Source organism: Salvelinus sp. IW2-2015, linkage group LG1, assembly GCF_002910315.2.
Source record: "Salvelinus sp. IW2-2015 linkage group LG1, ASM291031v2, whole genome shotgun sequence".
Lineage (NCBI taxonomy): Eukaryota > Metazoa > Chordata > Actinopteri > Salmoniformes > Salmonidae > Salvelinus > Salvelinus sp. IW2-2015.
The window spans coordinates 20125736-20151912 of NC_036838.1; the positions used below are offsets into that span (position 1 = coordinate 20125736).

General features: G+C 41.9%; 1 long non-coding RNA gene across 1 annotated transcript in view; it reads right to left on the bottom strand.

The window, feature by feature from the left end:
- Positions 1-4582: 4582 nt before the first annotated feature.
- Positions 4583-26177, bottom strand: part of LOC139028251 (uncharacterized) — a 31532-nt gene continuing 9937 nt past the window's right edge. The window contains exon 3 of the long non-coding RNA XR_011480450.1: positions 4583-5967. This is a non-coding gene — a long non-coding RNA (uncharacterized lncRNA). The remainder of the gene's footprint in view (positions 5968-26177) is intronic.

The window sequence follows — 26177 nt, forward strand, 5'->3', positions numbered from 1 at the left end:
GTGTTTATTTTCTTTATTAAAACACTCACTCCCTGAACTTGCTTCCCGACTCTCAGCACACATCGTTACAACACCTGTTAATTGATATGCATTCCAGGTGACTACATCATGAAGCTGGTTGAGAGAATGCCAAGAGTGTGCATAGCTGTCATCTAGTCAAAGGGTGGCTACTTTGAAGAATCTCAAATATATAATATATTTAGATTTGTTCAACACTTTTTTGGTTACTACATGTTTCCATATGTGTTATCTTCACACCCTGATATATTTCACGTGTCTTTTTGCTTGTCTCCACCCCCTCCAGGTGTTGCCCATCTTCCCATTATCCCCTGTGTATTTATACCTGTGTTCTCTGTTTGTCTGTTGCCAGTTCATCTTGTCTTGTCAGTTCTTACCAGCGTTCTTTCCTGCCTTCCTGTTTCTCTAGTTCTGTTTCCTAGTTTTACCCGGTTCTGACCATTCTGCCTGCCCTGACCCCGAGCCTGCCTGCCTCTGACCTGATCATGAATCTCTGCCTGCCCTCGACCTGCCCTTTGCCTGCCCCGTGTTTCTAATAAATCATCTGAGAACTGTACTATCCGCCTCCCGTGTCTAAATCTGGGTCAAATCCTGAGTCGTGATAGTTATTTCATAGTTTTGATGTTTTCGCTATTATTGTAAAGATAAAGAAATGTTTGACTGGAACTGTATGTATTCATGTTCACTTACAATCCAGATTTTTCAGGGGGTGCCGCAGCACCCTCAGCACCCCTACTTCCTGCGGCTATACTGCTCCTAGAACAGCAACATCAAGATAGTATAGTTATGCTCTTAGAGCAGCAGAATAACCAGTTGACTCCAACGTGTCTTAGACCAGTATAATCAAGTTGAAACAGTTATGTTTTAAGAGCATCCATGCTCCGCTTTTCCTCGTGCTGCTCCTAAAACAGGAACATCAGGATAACATCGTACAGACTGATGTGTCTCCCCTGTTTAAATAAAGGTGAAATAAAATAAAGCATTAGTGGTACACTAAATAAATGTTAAATAAAAACATCATGGAGTGACACATTATTGAGTTCTTCCTCTATACACAAATTCAGTGTTGTAAGGCCATAAGGATGTAGTGACATTACAATGAGATGAACATGACGACACAAAGTATTCACAAATCACCAAACATTTATTTCAAAAGGTACAGTATGTGAAAACTTATGTTAACCAAAAACATGTGCCTTAAAGGCCATGTTAGTCCACTGTATTTAAAGTTGCTCTGACAGCATTTTCAGACCACTACAATGATGCTCTGAGGACAGTATGACTACAGTCTATAATCCTGCCCTGAGGATAGTGGTTTAAGGCTACCTTTCATGGGTGTCGGATTTACTTTGATGTCTTCTCTATTATTCTACAATGTAGAGAATAATAAAAATAAAGAAAATGGATGGTCCGGATGGTGGTCCTGGGTGATTTAGTGGTCCTCGTGGGGGTAGCCCCTCACACCCTTGTTTCCCCTCTGTTGCTCCTGCCCCAAGTCGCTGTTGTGGGGGTAGCCCTTCACCCCCTTGTTGCCACTGTCACGTCCATTCCTACTCCCCCTCTCAACGTCGCCTGTCTACTAACCACCTGTCCTGGCAACACATCCTTACACATAACAGGCAACCTTCATCACGCACACCTGCGCCTCATTAGGCACACCTGGACTTCATTACCTCCCTGATTACTTGCCCTTTATATAGCACTATGTAGTTATCACCCACAAGGCAATATTGGTTATGTTCCCTGGTTTAGACGCTTTTCTTGTTTTGTATTGTTCTATGTTCTTTGTCATTAAACTCACTAACTGCACGTGTTTCCTGCCTCCCTGCATCTACGTTACAGCCCCTCTGTTCCTCCTGCCCCCGACTGAGTTTACTGCTGTGTCTCTTTTTTAAGTTATGCTGCAAATGTTGTTGAAATGCTGGGGGGTCGTCGTTCCCTTTCTATTGGTCGCTGCAGCTATTTGATCCTGTGTCCCTCTCTTTTCCCATGGTYCCACCTGGACACCTCTACTCCTGCGTGGATACCGTGTCTGTCTCCCCTTATCTATCCTTGTCTCTCTAAGTAAAATGTTCTGGTAATTGATGACAGAGTGACAATTTTCAGATGAATCACATGAATCATGCCAAAGTGTCCTGCATGATTATGGCAAAGGGAGTTTTAATGTTGCTGTTTTCCTGGGTGATAGACAACACCTTCCCCCTAACCCTCCCACGTACGCTAGCACACCACAAGCAGAGAGCAGCGCCTCATTTTATTAATCTTTGAATCATACCTTGCAGAAAAGTCTGCTATGGGCTCGGGGTGTCCCATCCAAAATCTTGCTCATTGTCTGGGATGTCATCGCCAACACGTTATGCTAATGCTTAATAAGAGACATGAATGACATTTGAGAGCAAAGCCGTTTTGCATACATACCGGACCCTCTAGGGCAAAGAAGGCATCCTTGACCTATAAAGTCAAATATAATTATGTTAATAGGTTTGATATAAGGTTACAGGAGACCTGTGGCATTTCAAAACACCAATAGCATTTTTGCGCAGGTCTGCTCAATAGTTTAGTCATAGAAGTTGCGTGGCCATAATTTCCCGATGAGGGTGCCAGGCACAGACACCCTCATGATCTGCAGGAATTCTGTTTGAAAACGGTATACAGTAGTTAGTTCCCACAGCAGAACATCAGCATTAGATTACGCTTGGTCTCTCTCTACATTACCCGATGATACAAAATCAGAGGCCGGCAAAAAGTAGTCATTGTCATTCAATAATAAGAGCGGACATGAAAAAAGGGAATGGACATTATCTCTGCCCCAACTATACTGTTTGTCCAGTGCACATCCACTCCTCACCCGTTACACCTATTTAGGGCGACAGGTAGCCTAGCAGTTAGAGCATTGGGCCAACAAGGTGAAAAATCTGTCAATGTGCTCTTGAGCAACGCACTTCACCCTAATTGCTCCAGGGTTGCCGTTGATAATAGCAGACCCCGGCCGGCAGTGACTCCACTCTCCGAGGGTGTCCTCTCCGAGGGTGTCCTCTCCGAGGGTGTCTCAGGGAGAGTGGGATATACAAAAACCACATTTCTAATTCGCACATGCGTAATAATACACACTTGTACATGTCTGAAATAGGACAAATATAAGCACCCACAAAATGATTGTTATTATTACAACACCAAACAGAATACATATCTAACCATCAGAAACAAACAGCTGTCTAATGGCTAATGATTAAAAAAGGCTGCACATTGGTTGTATTTTATCATGCAGAACCATCCATAATCTGTTGTTTGGCAATGGACAAATACATAATGAATACATAAGGAGAATTGTCATTCTACACTACTAAATGAGTATTTCTCTGCAATTTGACATGCATTGTGCAAATTATAGATATTATAATGCAAGGTTTCCCAACTGGCTGCCCGTGGGCTGAATTTGGCACCCGGGTAATTTATTTGGACCCCCAAGTTTTCTGAGCAAAAAATAGAAAATATGTATTTTTTATTGTTGGACATAAAAGACTGTAAAAACAACAACAAATCACACATAATAGAGATATGTGATCGTACACAAACGCAAGCAAGGTTTGAAATGATTGTTTTAGTCAAATATTATATCTGTTTGGGCTTCTGGCAGTCAATTCGCAGTCTACAAATTATTTGAAATTACGTTCCAGCTCCCTGACCATCCGCTCAAGAAAAAATTGTCCCGTGGCTGAATCTAGTTGATGATCCCTGTTATAATACATGTGATAGGCCAGAGTAACAGGCTATAATCAATGTGCGATTTGTGAAAGATACTGTACAGAGGGGGGATCAATTAATAGGCCCTATGTGGTAGGTTATACAGCTGTAAGCAATGATCGGAAGCTTTATCTGCGGATTATATGTATAATTAACAGAAATCCCACACCATCTGCCACAGCTATAGTAGGCAGTAGTTCTTATGTTTTAAATTTATGCTAGTAAGTAATGTATATTGGCCAACAAAATCTCCCACCCACCATTTAAGCAGATACAATTATTATCTCTTGTAATACCAGCAGACATCTGGATGGTGAACTACAAAAAAAGACCATGTGTTAATTAGGGAAAGGGAAGGGAAAGGGGAATAACTAGACAGTTGTACAACTGAATGTATTCAACTGGAATTGCATTTGTCCAAAATATTTAGCTGTGTTCCCCTTGTCAAAAAATCGGAACAGTCAGAATGTCAGTTACTTGAAATGCACGGGCAGGGATGAATTTAATTGTATGGGATTAATTGAATTACAAGTAACATCTACTGACTTGAGGCAGAATAGCGGTTGTCCTGAGGGAACTCTTGGCTCCAGCAAAGCAGTCAGTCTAAATGTAAATAGCTAGCTAATACTTTTGTGCAGTGGTCTGTGACACAGAACTCGATGTCTAGTAACTCACTATCTAGCTGCTAAAAATAACAATTAGTTTTAGAATCAGGTTCACAGAACATGCTACTTCTAGGTAGTTTATTCAATCTAGATTAAGTTATAGCTTGCTAGCTGGCCAGTTAACACGTTTCTAATGCCGCTAGCATCACCATTATCCTTGTCTACTATATATTCATGTGACTGGTAAACATGCTTCTCGGACAAAACTTGCTATCTTGTTACATCGCTAGCTAAGCTAACATTAGCTAGCTAGATTCCCAATGTAGCCTAGCCATACCCCCCCATCCAAAAACAATTAGTTAAATATGCTTCTTCAAAGTAAATCTAGCGAGTTAGCAAGCTCGCAATCAAGAGGAATTGGTTTAATTTATTTATAGAAAAATTCTCATCTGCTTATTGTGATGACGGTCAGACTTGTGAAAAAAACCTAGCGTAAAACATGCCTCTTGACCTTTTCGCAACAACCAATGATAACGCTTCTGCCCTAAGAATAGAGTTCGCTACACTTTATGTCAATCTGCGTTTTGCGAGTGACCAGCATATGCTGGTATGCTGGTGACCAATTTATGCTGGTCACCAGTGTCCAGAACACAGCAAAAGCCTTTGTTGTGTTTTTGCTGGTGACCAGCCTTCGCTGTGTTTTCGTTGGACACCAGCAAGAACACAGCGAAGGCTGGTGTCCAACAAAAACACAGCGAAGGCTGGTGTCCAATGAAAACACAGCGAAGGCTGGTCACCAGCGAAAACACAACAAAGTCTGGTCACCAGCGAAAACACAACGAGGGCTGGCCACCATCCTATGCTGGTCAATTCTGTTTTTTTCCCAGCAGGGGTTATGCGTGCATTTGTAGCCGGTGTGAAATGGCTAACTAGTTCAATCGGTGACGTCACTCGCTCTGAAACCTTGAAGTGGTTGTTTCCCTTGTTCTGCAAGGGCCACAGCTTTTGTGAACTAACAGGTAACAATGTTTTGTGAGTGACTTGTTGTTGTGTTCAGAGGAACCCTGGTTCAAGCCCAGGTTGGGGCAAGGAGAAGCAATACGTTTGCACATACATTTTTACGTATGGGTGGTCCCGGGAATCGAACCTACTATCCTGGCATTGCAATGCTCTACCAACATGCATGATAAGGTTATAAGTGTTTGGTGAAGCCTAAATTTAATATGATTTATGAAGCCTTTATTAAGCAGTGCTTAATTTAATTTAATTTAATTTAAAGCGGGACCGTAATTTCTTCTGGATTGTCTCTGCAGGGTAGTCCATGGGGACCTGGACCAGCAGTTAAAAGTCTATTCACGCTATTAGCACATGCAGTGTGAACACACCATCATTAGAGCAAGCGTTTTGCACAGGTGGTCTTCAACTGCATCCCCGCTTTTAGCAGCCTGTGGCATTTCCACACAGTGGGTGATGATTGCAGCAGACTGCTTTTTAATCTACAACCACTTTTAATCAGTCTCTCACCTTCTTCTCTTTCTCCTTTCCACTTCTTACTTTTCTTCAACCTCACGCTAGTCACTTCCTTGTAGTGGCCAGCCTTCTGCAAKAAAACAACAACATTCAGTGGCAGTTCGTGGTAAACTTGGCCATTTACGTTGTAGACAGCAACAGGGGGAAGTATACTCTATAATAAGGGAAAACATCACCTCATCTAATACCTTCTTCTTGCCATTTCACCTTCCTAGACTGCCTCAGTCTCCGTTATGCATTTCTCTGCAGTTCATTACTCCTCACTTGACTTCAGAATCCTTATGGTTCAACCAAGGGAATGACACATACTCTTTCAAAGACATTCCCCTGTTCATTTCCCCCTCTTCCCTTTGATCTAGAACAGGCCTCAATCCAGGAATGCAATGACAAATCAARGCAAGTCGTGGTAACACCATTCAATACCTTGAAAAGTATGCAAATTGAAATTCAAAGTTATTCAAATCGCTTTTACAGGTAGAGAAGCAGACCCTCTCCGAAAGAGGTGTAGCCTGCTGTGGAATAATGAATGGAGAAATGAGAGGAAAAGAGAGAGATGGAATATCTGTGCACACGGCCACCTGACAAGCACCATCATCCTTACTGAAAGATAATGGGATTTTAAAATGACCTAGAATCATGCATTTCTACCTGAAGTTTCATGCCTGTTCTCCAGCATCCCTAAATGGGAGATCCAACTCAGTGTTCCTAAAAGTAGGAATGTCGAGACAAACAATTTGGATTGTGTTTTACAGCTTGCTGAAATTTCCAATCGTGGTGAATGGTGTCGTGATATCATGTAATGATCATGGCTAGTGAGGATCTCGAAATGATGTGTAAGTATCAACGTGCGTAAGTATCAAAATGAGAATACTAGAAGCGATGGTGTAAAGTGCAGAGAAGTTCAGAAATGAAAGGTGAAAAAACAAAAGACCAATGTGTTATAGGCCCCAATCCTTCCATTCCATAAATGCAGTTGCGTGGTTACACACAAATACATACACACACAAGCACGCAATCAGATACAATTGTATTTGTCACATGCTTCATAAACAACAGGTGTAGACTAAAAGTGAAATGCTTACTTATGGGCAATGCAGAGAGAAATAATAGAAAAATAACACGAGGAATAAATACACAATGAGTAATGATAACTTGGCTGTATACACGGGGTACCAGAACCAAGTCAATGTACAGGCGTATGAGGTAATTGAGGTAGATATGTACATATAGGTAGGGGTAAAGTGACTAAGCAACAGGGTATACTGTATGATAAACAGTAGCAGCGCATATGTGACTTTGAATAAAGTTCAATGCAGAAAAAAAGAAAGTGTCAATGCAGATAGTCCAGGTAGCTATTTGGTTAACTATTTAGCAGTCTTATGACTTGGGTGTAGAAGCAGTTCAGGTTCCTGGTTTCAGAGTTATTGCACCGGTACCGCTTGACCATTTTTAGGGCCTTCCTCTGGAACTGCCTGGTATAGACGTCCACGCAGGGTGGAAGTAACAAATTACAAATACTCTCCTTACTTTCATTGAGTAGCTTTTCTGAGTACTTGTACTTCGAGTATTTTTCAAAGTCAGTCATTTTACTCTTAGGTATGTTTTGAATAAAGTACTGTACTTCGCTACCTTTTTAAAACCATCCGTTACAGAGTACAATTTTGTAGGATATCTATAAGAATACATCATGTGGGCATGGAAAGTTTGCGAGAGCTCATCGGAGACAGACAAAAATTGCTCATCGTTGTTTAGTCAGTGACCAATTCAATCAAATTTCACGCATCGAGCCAATACAGCTCAATCAAATCAAGCTGTGCATACAAACTGAACGATTATGGTCGGAATATTAAAAAAAAGCTAKAAAAAAGTTTAGTTCGAGACATATAGTGAAAGAGAGAAAACGTGTATAAGCGATGTGTGAAAACAATGGAGACGGAGGAGACTGTGACCTGTTCTCCTTCAAGCACAGGAGAGGCAACGCAATGCAAGCTTTGCTTACCCAGGATGGCGGAGGTGGCAGCTTACACTAACTCTGCCTCAAACTTGAGGAACATTGTAGAGGTAAGATAACTAGCTAGCTATAAATGCTAAAACATTTAACTATGGATGGCTTTAGCAGCTAGTATAGCTAGCTATCTAAAAGTATAATTTACGTTAGATACGTTAGCATTAGCCTAGTTGTCCAGTGTGCTAACATTATCAAGCTATCCTTGCAGCTAAGTTAGCTATCTAGTTAGCTACATGGCTAACCCCCACCCGATGATGATAGTTGTTATGGCTAGCACGCCAATGTCGCTATGTGTGGTGGTGGCTAGCTAACTAGCCATGTAAGTTATCTGAGCTAGCTAACAACATTAGGCTAACATCACAGATAAAACAGATATTTCACCCAATGTAAAAATGTGAAGCATCCGGTTGGCGTTCCATTCACTACCAAATATAGTGATGAGAGGAAGCCCAGTGCCTGGCAGTGGGAGAAGATGGAACAAGATGGATTTTGGCCGACATTCTGCATATTTTCTCATCAATGAAACATTTGATCTCCATACAGTTTTCTGTTTCCAAAACTAAAATCTGTAACAATCAGAGGGGACTGAGTTTTGTAGACTACCCTTTGCCAAAATCACAGAAAATGTAGTTGTTTAGAAGGAGTGCAAGGGTGAATGGAGTAATTGCACACGCGCACTTCACAGATTAGGCACACTCTAACGGAAATATGCAAATAAATGCTAGAAGGCGCCAATAGAAACTCACTAGCTCGTGCTTGGCTCTGCCCACCTTGCTTGTTCTGCCCACTATGATTAATTTTATCCCATTGGAAACAACAGGCTATGGTCTACCTTGGGTTAGTTATACAAATCTTTGCTAACATCAACAAGTGAGCTAGAGTGAATTAGCTAGCTAGCTCACGTTAGCGTGCTTGGTGATGACAATATTTAACTTGGGAAAGGCGTGCCGCTAGCGGGACAACTCGACAACATCCGGTGAAATTGCAGAGCGTGAAATTCAAACTACAGTATTATAAATATCTAACTTTCATAAAATCGCAAGTGTAACACATCAAAATAAAGCTTCACTTCTTGTTAATCCAGCCGCTTTGTCAGATTTCAAAAAGGCTTGACGGCGAAAGCACACCATGCAACTATCTGAGGACAGCGCCCCGTAAACAAAACAATGAAAAACACATTTCAACCAGGCAGGTGCGACATGAAAGTCAGAACTAGCGATATAATAAATGCCTTACCTTTGATTATCTTCTTCTGTTGGCACTCCAAAAGGTCCCAGTTACATCACAAATGGTCCTTTTGTTTGATAATGTCCTTCTTTATATCCATAAAAACTCAGTTTAGCTGGCGCGCTTCAGTCAATAATCCACCCAGTTTCCCTCCATCAAAATGCATACAAAATGAATCCCAAACGTTACTAATAAACTTTTCCAAACAAGTCAAACAACGTTTATAATCAAACCTTAGGTACCCTAATARGTAAATAAACTATAAATTTAAGACGGAGAATTGTTATTGTCTTTACCGGAGAAAAATACCAAAGAACGCGCTCTCATTCACGCGCTTGGAAACACTACAACCAAAATGGGATCCACCTAGAAAAACAACAATTTCTGGCTAATTTTTCCAAAAACCAGCCTGAAACTCTTTCTAAAGACTATTGACATCTAGTGGAAGCCACAGGAACTGCAATCTGGGAGGACTTCGCCTTATAATAAAAGTAACAGCCATTGAAAATAGTGATAGGCTGAAAAAAAACATTTTGAATTTTGGGATGGTTTGTCCTCAGTTCTGTTATACTCACAAACATTATTTTAACAGTTTTAGAAATTTTAGAGTGTTTTATATCCAAATCTATGCATATTATATGCATATCCTAGCTTCTGGGCCTGAGTAACAAGCAGTTTACTTTGGGCACGTTTTTCATCCGCACGTCAAAATACTGCCTCCTATCTCAAACAAGTTTTAAAGAGACCTAGGATTTTAAGCTATGTATTGTACTTTGTATGTGTAAATTACAATAACATCAATCTAAAAGCCAGAGACTCTATAAGTCTAACTGTGCATATAACTGTGTGAGTCTACACAATAGGTACAGCTAGACATCGACTAAATTCAACATTAGACAACTTTTCAGGTCTGACAACATCTGACAATCTCACTTCAGTCTCAGAAGCTGAGTATGGAAAATGTGTTTTTGGGCTCAAGTAATGTTACTGATATGATAAACTAAGTTGCCACATAAAGCAGAATTTGCAGAAATATTCAATATGTGTATGTTGTGAATTTGCCACTATACAGGTTTGGTCTACCTGAAGCATCATCTTGACATAATGTCAGAGGATGAGACAGAGTAACAGAGGCAGCATTCATCTGAAATGCAGAATTAATCTTTTCTTCTCATCACTGATGCGCAAAAACGTCACAAGGTACAGGGGAGCTGGATGGGTACCTTGCTTGTGAGTCAGACAAGATGGACTTGCTTCATTCCTTTCCATACATGGAAACTGTCCTTCAAACTGAACACAGGCCTGTCTGCCTCTGCCGCCTGTGAGCGTCTTTTTAGCTAGGTTGGAATGCTCTTCACTGCAAAGCAAGCCAGGATAGACTCGATTCCTTTTAAAATCAGCTCCTACTAAAATTAAACAGCACGTTCAGAGAGAAGTGAAGGCTTTAGAACAGAACTCCTTGGTTTTTGCTCAAGGAACACCACAATACCTAATGTACTCTGTTGTTGCCTCCACAGCTAATTTGACATCAAATAATTTTGTTTCCTACAGAGCTAATTTGATATCAAATCCTTTAGTTATTTCCAGTGTTCCCTGGCACTCCCCATTTGTGACTGAAGAGCTCAAATTGGTCTTATGTCGTAAGATTTGAAATTGTGTTTTTTTWATTTTTACAATGGATAAAAGTAGAGACTCAAAGCTACACAATGTTATATCATATACTACAGTTAAGGAACAATGGGAAAGTAATTCTGCTTTCAAAGTTGATAAACTTGTAAACTCACTTTTGAGAAAAAGTCCTTTGGATGTTTTGGTACTACTACTGGAGAGCCCCTCGTTGTCTACACCCATTCAGCATCATTCACACCCTTTTAAGCTTTAGCCCCACCCATCTCTTTAAGGGTTGATCRGAGCATTCTGTACTAACAACACCGTCAAGCACCCAAGCTAACTTGCTAGCTACTTCCAGACAGAAATTTGAGAACAGCTCACTGAACATTACTCACCCTAGCAGAGCAGGTTAGGCTGTTATGTTATTCAGAGTGTTGGTGAATGCCACTGTGCTGTCATATTGTCTGCTCGTAAATTCAGAGCATTTCACTCTCAGAGCGTTCTGAGCACACACTGGGCACTCTGGACGATGAGTAGGGTTGATCCGAATGTTCTGACCTCACAACGGCAGTCAAGCACCCAAGCTAACTGGCTAACATTGGCTAGCTTGCTAGCTACATCCAGACACAAATGAGAGAACACCCCACTCTGACCATTTTACTCGCCCTAGCAGAGCTAGTTAGGCTATGTTCATGTCATCCAGAGCGTTGATGACTTTAACTGTGCTGCTGGCAAAAATGTTATTACGCTTTTCTGCCGACGTTTACTGACACCGGCCATATTCAACTGACACCGGCCATATTCAACGGGTGTTGAGCATTCGTAAATTCAGCAGTTATTCTGTGCTCTGGTGTACTCAGACGAGAGTGATCATCGGAGTAGATGGCCAGACTGAATTTACGAACGCAACCGAAATGGTTACGTGCATAGTGGAGTCTTTTGTTAAGACATGTAGCTAGCTAGCTAGGTAAACAATTAACTACAATCCCAACTCATGATGTTACTACCCTGCATGAATCTGCATCTGCAGGTATCTAACCAACCAGGTTCAATGTTAGCTAGCTAACATTAGGCTATAACTAGCTAAGCAATGGCTCTGAGATACGAATAATAAGATCATACACATAACTAGCTAGCTAACAGTACACTTTAACTTAAAWWSAAAAGATATTCTGCCAAAATTTGAAATGTGAAATATCTGAAAATGTAGCTAGCTAGACTATCTTACCCCTCAAAAGATAGTCATCATGGATGGACGTGTCTCCTGTCGGATGCCATGGTTGCCCTTAGTTTGAAGATGTAATCCGAAGACAGGTGTTTTCTCCATCTCCTTAGCTATCATACTCGAATTCTACTGATTTCAAAACTRGGTTCTCTAGAAAGTGGAGAGCAACACTTATYGAGTTWAAAWWWTMTTTTAAGTCGCGTTAGACAGGATTACCTAGACCTACTGARCAGCTGAAATAGACAGAAGCGTGCTATATGGCAGATCAATCCAAAATCATCTRTCGCCATGTCCAGCCTACTCATTATCTCAACCYTTCATGGCTAGRGGGATGGTTGCTGACTTTTTCTGTGGCTAAACCAACTAGGCTCGTAATTTAACAATTTTATTCTTATTTACAGATGGCATGCACGTTTGTTATTCAGGCACATGAAAGTTCACATGTTTGGGAAGGCATTTCTGGCAAATTTTTTATTTTTATTTAAAAGAAAAGTTTACATTCAAACAGCTCTCCTGTGAGATAGTGACCCATGAGATAGGCCTAGTTTCCTGAAACGGGTCACATTTGTCCTTGTATGGGTGACTGAGTGAATGAGTGAGGGAATAAGGGAAAGAGTTGGTTTGTGAGTTTATGTTCTTTATTATGTATTTCTTATAATTCATCAATACATTTTAACTGCTTTGAATGTTTAATCTATTTTCAAAAATTAATAGTATTGACAAATCTTTCTTTTTCTATATACAGATGTGCCTTGCTGCAACTCAAACAATAAATTAACTTAGCAATTAACTTGCTGTACATTCATTTCCTCTCTACCTTTATCAATGTATTGCATGGAATAGATCATGTGTACCAACGTTCAGGTAACCTTAAGGTCAATGTTTTTATTTTAAAAAGTAACTAAATGACTGAGTACTTTTTAAATMAGCTACATTTAACTTTTACTTGAGTCCTTTTTTACACCTGTATTTTTACTTCCACTTGAGTAAAATGTCATTAAAGTACCAGTACTTCTACTTCTGTAACATATTTCAGTACTCTATCCACCCCTGCTCACACGCATGCACTCACACACACACACACACTCTCTCTATATGTTTTATCCCTCTCCTAAAATCCCCTAAAAGAAAACTAAAAGTTGCCACACTTGGATAGTAGAGAGGATGGAAAGAGGGTAAAAGTGGAGTCTTTATTCCGCAGTCAGCCAAAACCTCAAGCACATAGGCTGTGTTCCGTTGGCTCAGCTTCAGTCTTCCAACAGATGGGTTTTTATTACACTGTTTCATGTTCAGCAGTGCCAGACTGGCCCAATGAACTGGCATCCTCTCCAACCCCTCTAGCCAAACCCTCTAGGGGATTAATGTGTCGTTTGAAAAACAAGGGCCTATGTGATGTGCCAAGCTCTAAAAATTAATCACGGGAAAGGAGATATGGTATGCTGCGGTATGGCCCAGCTTTCTAAAAAACATAAAAAAGGAACGGCAGTTGCAGAGGCCAAAGTCTTGAAATCAAGAAATCAATAGTTTTTTCCACTCCAGGTGTAACTTTTTTTTCAGGAACACATGGCTCCAAACTCCAATGGTAGGCTATGAGTAGTTATTGCATGCAAGAAGTTCTGCTCTACTCTTGTGAATTAAGACGTTTATTTTTTATTCTGCTGGCAGAATAGCTCTCTATTTTACCATGTTGAAGACTTTCTCAAAAATCTCTATTTGACCACGTGTGATTATATTATAGGATTTCTTTGTAGGATTTTATTTCTGTTATGTACTGTAAAACCTACAAGCTCTCACAGTCTCATGTCAGAGTTAGACATGTTTCTCAAAATTCTAATTTCAAATATCAAATTTCAAAGTGTTTAAGGTTAAGTTTAAGTATTAACTCCGAATTTTTAAGGTTAGGGCTAAGTTTAGGCATTAACTCCAAATCCTTAAGATGAGGTATTAACTACAAATGGTTAAAGTAAGGGTTAAGGTTCGGGATAGGCTTAAAACTAAAATATCACAAACAACTTTCTATCTCTAGATTCGAATATGCAACCTTTGGAATCAGAGGCAGATGCTTCTGATTACAAAGGTTGCCTTTTTGAATCCAGCGATAGAAAGTTGTTTTTGATAATTTTCGTTTTTAAGTCTATACCAAACCTTTACCCTTACCTTAACCAAAAATATCAAAAACATCTTTCTATCACTGGATTCAAACATGCAACCTTTGGAATCAGAGGCAGACGCTTAATCCGCCATCCACGTCTATTTGCATTTGAAACCTTTGGAGTCAGAGGCAGATGCTTACGCCCATCTGCCATCCTCGTCCACAACGCCCTAGCAAAACTGAAACCTACTTGAAGGTAACAGCGTTCACGGTTGCCCCTAGTGGTCGGTTTCCACATCATCTCCCAACGTACCTCAGACATGGATAGACGTCGAATACTGACTTATATCACGGGTGACCTGGCTGTGTTAATCAACAAATGATGAAGCCTGGCTGTGGCAAAGGTAATCTTTCCAGTGTCTGCTGTCAGCTGTATGTGGGCAGGCTTAATGAACACAACCATGGCTGAGGGCAAAAACAGGAGGTACAGAGACATGAGGCACCATTAGCATGGAGAGTCTTTGCTGTCCACCCACTCAAAGCCCTTCTGCTTCTGAGTCATACTTTCTGATCCAATAGCACTTTGATAGACACATTTCATGCAGATCGGTGGGGATTTGTGATTTCAGTATCTGGACGGCTACATTTGCACTTACACACTCACACACACACACATTCACACAACCACACGCGCAGCATTCATCAAGAGATTGTGCGTATACACGTGTCGCTGTCCAAGTGCTGAATGTATGTGTATCGTATGTGTATGTCACTGTCCAGCTGCTGAAATTACAGTCACTTCTCTCTTGGCTGGCTGTGTGATCTCATGCAGCTCCTCTCTGTTACAGAGTTGGCAGTGGTAGCCCCACTAGGGACAGTTTGTCCACATCTAACAGGGACATTGCACTTGGCATTTCTCAGGTCCCGTAATTCTGAGGTCCTGTAACAGTGGGACACAGTGCTTTCTCTTCAGGATGAAAGTAGTAGGTTGCTGAGCTCATTATGGGTGAAAGGCCCCAGGTTGGGAGTGGGAGGCCCCGGTGCACAACTGAGCAAGAGGACAAGTACATTAGAGTGTCTAGTTTGAGAAAGTCCTCAACTGGCAGCTTCATTAAATAGTACCCGCAAAACACCAGTCTCAACGTCAACAGTGGAGAGGCTACTCTGAGAAATGAAGGCAATTCTGTTAGTCTGCATAAATGCATGCAATGCTTTATTATAAAGGTGATTTTTTTCTGCCCTTCAATACTCCCTACTCAAAAAAACTTCCCACGGTTATGACGCTAACCACTGGCCAAACCATTTGACTAGAAATCTTGAATGTAGGGCAAACAGTTTACGACTATATAAATGCTTACACATCATGTTGTTTGCTTCAATGTGTCACTTTTTCTCAATGGGAGGAACTTTATGAAAGGCAATCTTCTAAATAAGGTTATTTCCATAGAGTGAGAGTGATGGAGGAAAGAGAAACGCTATACAGACAACCTGAAAACAATCCTCAAAAGATGCAACACACACTGAACTGGGAGTAACTAGGTAATGGAAATAACCATCTGTGTCATGCCCTGACCTTAGAGAGCTTTTTTATTTCTCTATTTGGTAAAGTCGGGGTGTGATTTGGGTGGGCATTCTAGTTTTTCTATTTCTTTGTTGGCTGGGTATTGTTCCCAATCAGAGGCAGCTGTCTATCGTTGTCTCTGATTGTGGATCATACTTAGACAGCCTTTTTTCCACCTTTAGTTTGTGGGATCTTGTTTGTGTGTAGTTGCTTTCTGCACTGCATGTAGCTTTACGTTCGTTTTTGTATTTTGTTGTTTTTTCGGTGTCATTTAATTTAGGAGAATAAGAACAATCCAAAATGTATTTTTGAAACTCTCGCTAAGCTAACTAAAAAGCAGTGATAAATTCATGAACTTCTTTGACGAAAAGATTATGATTATTAGAAAGCAAATTACGGATTCCTCTTTAAATCTGCGTATTTCTCCAAAACTCAGTTATCCTGAGTATGCACAACACTGCCAGGACCTAGGATCAAGGGAGACACTCAAGTTTTTTAGTACTATATCTCTTGACACATTGATGAAAATAGTAATGGCCTCTAAACTTTCAAGATGCATACTGGACCCTATTCCAACTAAACTACTGAAAGAGCTGCTTCCTGTACTTCGCCCTCCTATGTTGAACATAATAAACGGCTCCCTATCCACATGATGTGTACCAAACTCACTTAAAATGGCAGTAATAAAGCCTCTCTTGAAATAGCCAAACCTTGACCCAGAAAATGTAAAAAACTATCGGCCTATATCGAATCTCCCATTTCTCTCCCCAAAAAATGAAAAAGCTGTTGCGCAGCAACTCATTGCCTTCCTGAAGACAAACAATGTATATGAAATGCTTCAGTCTGGTTTTAGACCCCATCATAGCACTGAGACTGCACTCGTGAAAGTGGTAAATTACCTTCTAATGGCGTCAGACCGAGGCTCTGCATCTGTCCTTGTGCTCCTAGACCTTAGCGCTGCTTTTGATACCGTCGATCACCACATTCTTTTGGAGAGATTGGAAACCCAAATTAGTCTACACGGACAAGTTCTGGCCTGGTTTAGATCTTATTTGACGGAAAGATATCAGTTTGTCTCTGTGGATGGTTTGTCCTCTGACAAATCAACTGTACATTTCGGTGTTCCTCAAGGTTCCATTTTAGGACCACTATTGTTTCACTATAAATTTTACCTCTTGGTGATGTCATTCGGAAACACAATGTTACTTCATGTTTTCGGACGATACACAGCTGTACATTTCGATGAAAACATGGTGAAGCCCCCAAAATTGCCCTCCTTGAAGCCTGTGGTTCAGACGTAAGGAAGTGGAATGGCGGAAAATGTTTTACTTTTAAACTCGGACAAAACAGAGATGCCTAGTCTAGGTCCCAAGAAACAAAGAGATCTTCTGTTGAATCTGACAATTAATCTTGATCGATTGTACAGTCATCTCAAATAAAACTGTTGAAGGACCTTGGCGTTACTCTGAACCATGATCTCTCTTTTGACGAACATATCAAGACTGTTTCAAGGACAGCTTTTTTCCATCTACGTAACATTGCAAAAATCAGACACTTCTGTCCAAAAATTATGCAGAAAAATGTATGCATGCTTTTGTCACTTTCTAGATTAGACTACTGCATATGCTCTACTTTCCGGCTTCCCGGATAAAGCACTAAATATACTTCAGTTATTGCTAAACGGCTGCTAGACATCTTAACTATAACCCAAAATATGATCATATTACTTCCAGTGCTAGCCTCTCTACACTGGCTTCCTGTTAAGCTCGGCTGATTTCAAGGTTTTACTGCTAACTACAAAGCATTACTGGGCTTGCTCCTATCTTTGCGATTTGGTCCTGCCGTACATACCTACACGTAGCTATGGTCACAGCCGCAGCCTCCTTATTGTCCTAGATTTCTAAGCAACGGCTGGAGGCAGGGCTTTTCTCCTATAGAGCTCCATTTTTATGGAATGGTCTGCCTATTCATGTGAGAGACACGACACGGTCTCGACCTTAAGTCTTTATTGAAGTCTCATCTCTTCAGTAGGTCCTATGATTGAGTGTAGTCTGGCCCAGGGTATGAAGGTGACGGAAAGGCACTGGAGCGACAAACCACCCTTGTTGTCTCTGCCTGGCCTTTTCCCCTCTCTCCACTGGGATTCTCTTCCTCTATCCCTATTACAGGGGCTGAGTCACTGGCTTACTGGTTGCTCTTCCATGCCGTCCCTAGGAGGGGTGCGTCACTTGAGTGGGTTGAGTCACTGACGTGATCTTCCGTCTGGGTTGGCGCCTCACCTTGGGTTCGTGCCGTGGGGGATTGTTTGTGGACTATACTCGGCCATGTCTCAGGGTAGTAAGAATGTGATTGAAGATATCCCTCTAGTGGTGTGAGGCTGTGCTTTGGCAAAGTGGGTGGGTATATATCCTGCCTGGTTGGCCCTGACCGGGGGTATCGTCAGACGGGTCCAGTGTCTCCGACCCTCCTGTCTCAGCATCCAGTAATTATGCTGCAATAGTTTGTGTTGGGGGGCTAGGGTCAGTCTGTTATATCTGGAGTATTTCTCCTGTGTCTTATCCGGTTCCTGTGTGAATTGCAGTATGCTCTTCTCCTCTGCTCTCTCTCTCTTCTCTCTCTCTTCGTCTCTTCTCTCTCTCTCTCTCTTCTCTCTCTCTCTCTCTCTCTCTCTCTCTCTCTCTCTTCTCTCCTCTCTCTCTCTCTCCTCTCTCTCCTCTCTCTCTCTCTCTCTCTCTCTCTCTCTCTCTCTCTCTCTCTCTCTCTCTCTCTTCCTTCTCTCCCTCTCTCTCTTCTCTCTCTCTCTCCTCTCTCCTCTCTCTCTCTCTCTTCTCCTCTCTCTCTCCCTCTCTCCTCTCTCGTCCTCTCTCTCTCTCTCTCTCTTTCTTTCTTTCTTTCTTTCTTTCTTTCTCTCTTCGCTTGGAGAACCTGAGCCCTAGGACCATGCCTCACGACTACATGGCCTGATGACTTCTTGCTGTCTTCAGTCCACCTGGTTGTGCTGATGCTCCAGTTTCAACTGTTCTACCTGTGGGTATGGAACCCTGACCTGTTCGCCGGATGTGCTACCTTGTCCCGGACCTGCTGTTTTCGACTCTCTCTACCGCACCTGCTGTCTCTAACTCTGAATGATCAGCTATGAAAAGCCAACTGACATTTTCTCCTGAGGTGCTGATCTGTTGCACCCTCTACAACCACTGTGATTATTATTATTATTTGACCCTGCTGAACGTTTGAACATCTTGGCCATGTACTGTTATAATCGCCAACCGGCACAGCCAGAAAAGGACTGGCCACCCCTCAGAGCCTGGTTCCTTTCTAGGTTTCTTCCTAGGTTCTCGCCTTCCTAGGGAGTTTTTCCTAGCCACCGTGCTTCTACATCTGCATTGCTTGCTGTTTGGGGTTTTAGGCTGGGTTTCTGTCTAGCTCTTTGTGACATRGGCTGATGTAAAAAGGGCTTTATAAATACATTTGATTAATTTGATTGATTGATCACACCTCCTRCTCCATGCTTCACGCTGGGAACCACACATGCAGAGATCATCTGTTCACCTACTCTGCGTCTCACAAAGTCACGGTGGTTGGAATCAAAAATCTCKAATTTGGACTCATCAGATCAAAGGACAGATTTCCACCTGTTTAATGTCCATTGCTTGTGTTTCTTGGCCMAAGCAAGTCTCTTCTTCTTATCGGTGTCTTTTAGTAGTTGTTTCTTTGCAGCAATTCAACCATGAAGGCCTGATTCACGTAGTCTCCTCTGAACAGTTGATGTTGAGAGGTGTCTGTTACTTGAACTGTATGCAAAGAAATTTTGGACTGCAATCTGAGGTGCAGTTAACTCTAATGTTCTTATCCTCTGCAGCAGAGGTAACTCTGAGTCTTCCTTTCCTATCCTCATGAGAGTCAATTTCCTCATAGCGCTTGATGTTTTTTGCGACTGCACTTGAATAAACTCTAAGTTCTTGAAATTTTCCAGATTGACTGACCTTCATATCTTAAAGTAATGATCTACTGTCATTTCTCTTTGCTTATTTGAGCTGCTCTTGCCATAAAATGGACTTGGTCTTTTACCAAATAGGGCTATCTTCTGTATACCACCCCTACTTTGTCACAACACAACTGATTGGCTCAAATGCATTTAGGAAAGAAATTCCACAAATTAACAATTAACAAGGCACACCTGTTAATTGAAATGCATTCCAGGTGACTACCTCATGAAACTGGTTGAGAGATTGCCTAGAGTGTGCAAAGCTGTCATCAAGGCAAAGGGTGGCTACTTTGAAGAATCTCAAATATAAAATATATTCTGTTTTGTTTAACACTTTTTTGGTTACTAAATTTGGTTACTAAATGTGTGTTATTTCATTTTTTTATATTTTTTTATAGTAAAAATAAAGAAAAACCCTGAGTAGGTGTGTCCAAACTTTTGACTGGTACTGTATATATAAGGTGATTAAACTGAAAATATATAAGGTGAGGCTCTCCATACTTATTAGTTGGTAATTTAACATATTTGCTGCTACTTCACTCAATAGGTTTTCCAAGTGTCCCTTCCTAACTGTTTTCCATTCCCTGAGACCAACCAAGTATTCCCAGATTTTCATAAAACACATACTCATTTGGTCTCTTGTTTCTGCGATGCAAAGGAGTAGCCTATAGTCATGTTTGACAATTGACAATGTATTATTGACCCCCCCCCCCCCCCCGCCAATACACACTCACAATCCCTACCCTAACCCTATCTAATCAAACAAATGATTCACCTAAGATGCTGTTTACTTTCATTGTTAAGGGACAAAAGCCTTCAAGACATTTTCAACAATTGTTTTTATGATAAATATTTTATATTGTCACACCCTGATCTGCTTCACCTGTCTTGTGCTTGTCTCCACCCCCCTTCAGGTGTCACCCATTTTCCCCATTATCCCCTGTGTATTTATAKCTGTGTTTTCTGTTTGTCTGTTGCCAGTTCATCTTGTCTTGTCAAGCCTACCAGAGTGTTTTTCCTGTACTCCTGTTTCTCTCTTGCCCCTGTTTTTCTAGTTTTTCCCGTTTTGACAACTCTGCCTGCCTTGACCCTGAGCCTGCCTGCCGTTCTGTACCTTACTGACTCTGCCCTGCATTATCGACCTCTGCCTGCCCTTGACCTGTTGTCTGCCTGCCCCCGGTTTTGTTAATAAACATCTATGATTCAAACTGTCTGCATCTGGGTCTTATCCTGAGTTCTGATAGTATAAACTGGCTATGACTGACCCAGCGGACTCGGACCAGCTCCGCAACGCCATCTCCTCCCAGAGATCCACAATTGGGAGTCACGAGGAGTTACTTCGAGGTCATATGGAAGGATTCAAGACCTTGGCGGATTGCCATGACCGTGCCTTGAATACATTGCTGGAGCAATTCCGCGGATTATCTGTTAGGCAGCCGGCCACAACAGTAACCTCCCAGCCCCTCAATAACCCTGCTGTCAGCACCACGTCTCAACAGGCCACCCCGGCTTCCCAAGAACACCGCTTACCACCTCCGGAATGCTTCTCTGGAGAGTCAGAAACCTGTCGGGTGTTTCTCTCTCAGTGTTCCTTCCTCTTCAAGCTACAGCCCTCGTCCTTCCCCTCTGACGGCTCGAAGATAGCGTATCTCACAACGCTGATGTCCAGGAGGGCTCTTGCCTGGGCTACGGAGGTGTGGGAACAACACTCTGCCATGTGCTCCAGTCTGGAGGAGTTCGTGGCTGAGGTGAAAAAGGTTTTCGATTTTCCGTTGTCTGGGAGAGAGGCTGCCCGGAAGTTACTCCAGCTTCGTCAAGACTCCCGGCGGACTATGCAGTTGCTTTCCTCACATTGGCTGCCGAGAGTGCCTGGAACCCGGAATCCCTGTTTGACACGTTCCTTCATGGATTATCGGAGGGGGTTAAAGGAAAGCTCGCTGCCCGGGAGCTACCTACGGATCTCAACTCGCTCATCGCCTTGACCATCCAGATCGATAAGCAGCTACGGGAATGTAGGAGGGAGAGGAAGTCTGATTCCGGTCCCACTCGCTCGTCCAAGGATCCCACCTTGCCTCTGAGGTTACCAGAGTCCCCCCGGGAGTTTCCAACGTCTGCCGACTCGCCTCTTCCAGAGCCGATGCAACTCGGCAGAGCTTGGCTGTCTCCAGCCGAACTTGTAAGCAGACTTAACACCAYGAGTTGTCTGTATTGCAGGACTACCGGTCATGACATGTCTACCTGTCCATTTAAATACCAGGTTCATCAGTAGGTACGAGTACTCTGGTGGGCCATATCCAACAGGTCCTCCAGCGTCTCCTGGAGAACCAGGTTTTTGTCAAAGCAGAAAAATGTGAATTCTATTGCTCCATCATCTCCTTCCTTGGATACATCATCGCTGCTGGTAATGTGCAGATGGATCCCAGAAAGGTGAGAGCGGTGGTTGATTGGCCCCAACCCATGTCCAGAGTGCAGCTGAAGCGCTTCTTAAGATTTGCCCATTTCTATCACCATTTTATCCGGGGTTACAGCACCCTGGCTTTCCACCTTTCAGCACCCCCCTATCCCAAGGTCCCGTTCATGTGGTCCCCAGCTGCTGACCGGGCGTCCCTAGACCTTAAACACCGCTTCACCACAGCTAACCGGATGTTTGTCCCAGACGCTGCCCGCTGCCTGGTCCTGGAATGGCCTCACTCCTCCAGAGAGTTCTGATATATATAACACTTAACAATCACAGTTCTATTTTGCATTATTGTAACTTGTGGCCCCCCCCCCAAAAAAAAATGATGAACAAAAATAGTTATCTAATAAAACACTTAACCAAACTTGCAAGCCCCGACTCTGATGAGTATGTGGATGTACCTTCAAAACTCATTTCAACAGAATGACAACTGCAGGCTCTTTTTCTCACTCTGGAATTTCTTTGCCTCCAAGGATTATAGTGTCCATTTTAGGAAATTTCCTCACCTCACATGTTGAGCTTATTTATCCATTTCAGTGGCAATTCTAGCATTTGGGGCAAACTGAATCATTTTTTTTAGATGCATGCCAGCGAAGCCACTACACAACACAACACTTAACAATACATTACATGCACTATGACGGTGTCAAACGGTGCCCACAAACTGTTAGGCACTACAGAAAGCTGTCCCGACAGCGGAGCTTTCCTTTCAGCACCCTGGAGTGAATCCTTACCACCGCTACACCTGGCTATCAGGGGAGCCTCGTCTGACAGTGATACAGTTCATTCAGACTAATTTACAAACCATAGCTGATATGGCTAACTTGCTTAAATAAATATGGCTTCTACTGACTCATTGTGGATTTGTGTAACTCGATAAGAACTGCATTCTCCTTCAATAATAACGAATGCCGACATGAGTTTTGACCTTTGAACCATACACAAACAGGATTACCATTTATGTTCAGTAAATTKATATTATTTGTTCTTATGTCATTAACACTTAGCTCTCAGTATAAGCAAGTGCACGCAAACGAGCAGCGACGAGGCAGGCCTATTTGTTTAGCACTTTAGAAATCGACAGCGACATCAATTCAGATAGATGTTGAGGCCTTAGCTTTACTCTTCTTTAAGTCACCACAGAGAGAGAGAGATATAGAGCAGACACAGCATTTAGCCTACCGTTTGATGTATTTAATTATGTCGTCTAAAAAGGAAGGACAGCGCATTGCGCAAACAAAACATCCCTCACAATATGAACTGGAAATATATGGATCTGTTACTGAGATGTTCTATTTCTAATTGWTCTTCATATCACAAGGATTGAAAATGATTTGCTAGCAGATTGTCGACGTGATTCATGACTTGACATGATCAGTCCAATCAAAGCTACGGGAGATATACTGAGGACAGTTTTTATGTACTTTCTGTGGATTTATCAATGCTCAACCACAGATAGAACCTTACAAATGYCATTGCTTCAGTATTTTAATGTTTGCTACTGATTATTTGCGAGGATTTGTACTGAGCCTGAACCCATWAGTGACCCATACAAATTAATGCATTTATCATGCGTATTTCATGTTGTTATTTGAAAATACTTGGAATAGTTTTGAACACTTTTTCTTAATCCAGAAGTCTGAGGATCAGTTTGCCTTCAAGGAATTTAATTCAGTGCTTGACGCAGATCCCGGGATTCTTAATCTGTATTGACAATGACGTCAATGCAAAAAAATTATCACTCAGACACTTGCCTGTTACTTTTTCCTCAACTAGGACAGAGTTTCTCTCTATTTGGGTGACTCCTTTTAGTGCTTAGCACTCTGTGTTTACACGACCCGTCACATCTGTTTACTACTGAGACTTCAGTGGAGAGAGAAAACAGTTCCTCTGAAGGTATACAGCAAATGTGCTGAGAGGTGGAGGTTCGGGATTTAGCTGGGAGCTGAGATGTGAGAAACTCAACATATGTGAGTGGCATTTTAAGAGACGGCCACGCTAAGACGATCCAGAGGAAGGAATAAAGCACTTTCTTCCTTGTCAATCAATCAATCAATCAATCAATCAATCAATCAATCAATAACACAGTCTTCTGAAAGGAGTATACAGTGGGGCAAAAAAGTATTTAGTCAGCCACCAATTGTGCAAGTTCTCCCACTTAAAAAGATGAGAGAGGCCTGTAATTTTCATCATAGGTAGACATCAACTATGACAGACAAAATGAGAAGAAAAAAAATCCAGAAATATCACATTTAGGATTTTTTTATGAATTATTTGCAAATTATGGTGGAAAAAAAGTATTTGGTCACCTACAAACAAGCAAGATTTCTGGCTCTGACAGACCTGTAACTTCTTCTTTAGAGGCTCCTCTGTCCTCCACTCATTACCTGTATTAATGCACCTGTTTGACACTGTTATCAGTATAAAAGACACCTGTCCACAACCTCAAACAGTCACACTCCAAACTCCACTATGGCCAAGACCAAAGAGCTGTCAAAGGACACCAGAAACAAAATTGTAGACCTGCACCAGGCTGGGAAGACTGAATTTGCAATAGGTAAGCAGCTTGGTTTGAAGAAATCAACTGTGGGAGCAAATTATTAGGAAATGGAAGACATACAAGACCACTGACAATCTCCCTCGGTCTGGGGCTCCACGCAAGATTTCACCCCGTGGGGTCAAAATGATCACAAGAACGGTGAGCAAAATCCCAGACCACACGGGGGACCTAGTGAATTGACCTGCAGAGAGCTGGGACCAAAGTAACAAAGCCTACATCAGTAACACACTACGCCGCCAGGGACTCAAATCCTGCAGTGCCAGACGTGTCCCCCTGCTTAAGCCAGTACATGTCCAGGCCCGTCTGAAGTTTGCTAGAGAGCATTTGGATGATCAGAAGAAGATTGGGAGAATGTCATATGGTCAGATGAAACCAAAATATAACTTTTTGGTAAAAACTCAACTCGTCGTGTTTGGAGGACAAAGAATGCTGAGTTGCATCCAAAGAACACCATACCTACTGTGAAGCATGGGGGTGGAAACATCATGCTTTGGGGCTGTTTTTCTTGCAAGGGACCAGGACGACTGATCCGTGTAAAGGAAATAATGATGGGGCCATGTATCGTGAGATTTTGATGTGAAAACCTCCTTCCATCAGCAAGGGCATTGAAGATGAAACGTGGCTGGGTCTTTCAGCATGAAAATGATCCCAAACACACAGCCCGGGCAACGAAGGAGTGGTTCGTAAGAAGCATTTCAAGGTCCTGGAGTGGCCTAGCCAGTCTCCAGATCTCAACCCCATAGAAATCTTTGGAGGGAGTTGAAAGTCCGTGTTGCCCAGCAACAGCCCAAAACATCACTGCTCTAGAGGAGATCTGCATGGAGGAATGGGCCAAAATACCAGCAACCAGTGTGTGAAAACCTTGTGAAGACTTACAGAAAACATTTGACCTCTGTCATTGCCAACAAAGGGTATATAACAAAGTAAATTTTTATTGACCAAATACTTATTTTCCACCATAATTTGCAAATAAATTCATAAAAAATCATACAATGTGATTTTCTGGATTTTTTTTCTCATTTTGTCTGTCATAGTTGAAGTGTACCTATGATAAAATTACAGGCCTCTCTCATCTTTTTAAGGGGAGAACTTGCACAATTGGTGGCTGACTAAATACTTTTTTGCCCCACTGTATATCTACCCTTACCACTGTCAATTGATTACAGTTGATTGGGCTTGAGGTCAATTCCTTAACTCTGACAGTTCAGAATTTGATTATGCATTAGGAAATGCTTAGGCCAATTATTTTCAATGAGGGCTGCTTCAATTCAGCATCTCAGTCATTTACTGTGATCATGTAAGTCATCATCAATGGTCACAGGGGACATACTGTATCTAATAATGTTGTTAATGATTCGCTGACAGGGGATACCAGTAATAGTTAAACACCACAGCTTTACTTTTAAGCTATGGCATCAGAAAGGATGAAGGATGGCGATACCCTGGTTAGCTTTTCATCCCTGGTTTCCACAGAAACGGAACACCCTTCAGCACACAATGAGCTAACCCTCAGGTACACAGAGGGCCTAATAGAGGACTGAACAATAGGCTCA